This window comes from Schistocerca piceifrons, chromosome 2 (genome assembly GCF_021461385.2).
Source record: "Schistocerca piceifrons isolate TAMUIC-IGC-003096 chromosome 2, iqSchPice1.1, whole genome shotgun sequence".
Lineage (NCBI taxonomy): Eukaryota > Metazoa > Arthropoda > Insecta > Orthoptera > Acrididae > Schistocerca > Schistocerca piceifrons.
Genome location: NC_060139.1, coordinates 621,367,170 through 621,368,048, shown reverse-complemented (window position 1 = coordinate 621,368,048; position 879 = coordinate 621,367,170).

The window sequence follows — 879 nt, the reverse complement described above, 5'->3', positions numbered from 1 at the left end:
AGTATCTGTCTCCCAATTCACTCCCCCAGTCCGCATCGCTATATCCCTCTAGTTTTGCGTTACCGTCTCTATGGTATTTTAACTCATAGATTGAGGTTCCTCTTAGGTATCGGAATATACTCTTTACAACTTTCCAGTTCTTTTCCTTTGGGTCTCTGCAATATCTGCTCACTGCATTGGTGGCAAAAGCAATGACGGGTCGTGACGTTTGAGACAAATATAACAGACTCCCTACTGCTTCTAAATAAGGAACATTCTTGTCACATTCCACATCAGTCTCATTTACACTTAACTTCACTCCTACTTCCATTGGAGTACTTATGAGTTTGCAATCACTCATGCCAAATTTCTTTAGTATTTTTTCCGTGTATGATGATTGACTTATGCTCAATTCTTGTCTTTCTTCATCCTTAGTAATCTGCATACCTAAATAACGTTTGACTTCTCCCAAATCATGCACCTTAAACTTGGTTTGCAGCTGTTTCTTGAAAATTCTCATTTGGCCTTCACTTTCAGTCAGGATAAAGAAATCGTCCACCCATATCGCCATTATTATTATTTCTTCTTTTCTCCCTTTATAGTAAATGCTGGGATCTGCCTTGGATTGCTTCATATTCATATTTATTAGAGTTTCATGTAGACATCGATTCCAGCAACGTTCACTTTCTTTAAGTCCATAAATACTTTTTCTCAAACGCCAAATCTCTTTACTTTCTGGCTTCCCTTGGTGGAATGACATATATCTCCTCCTCCAATTTCCCATTTAAATATGCCATTTTAACATCCATATGATGAATTATTAAATTTCGTTTTACTGCCAAGGCTAAAAGATATCTCAATGATGCATACTTGACTACAGGTGAAAAAGTTTCTTCGTAA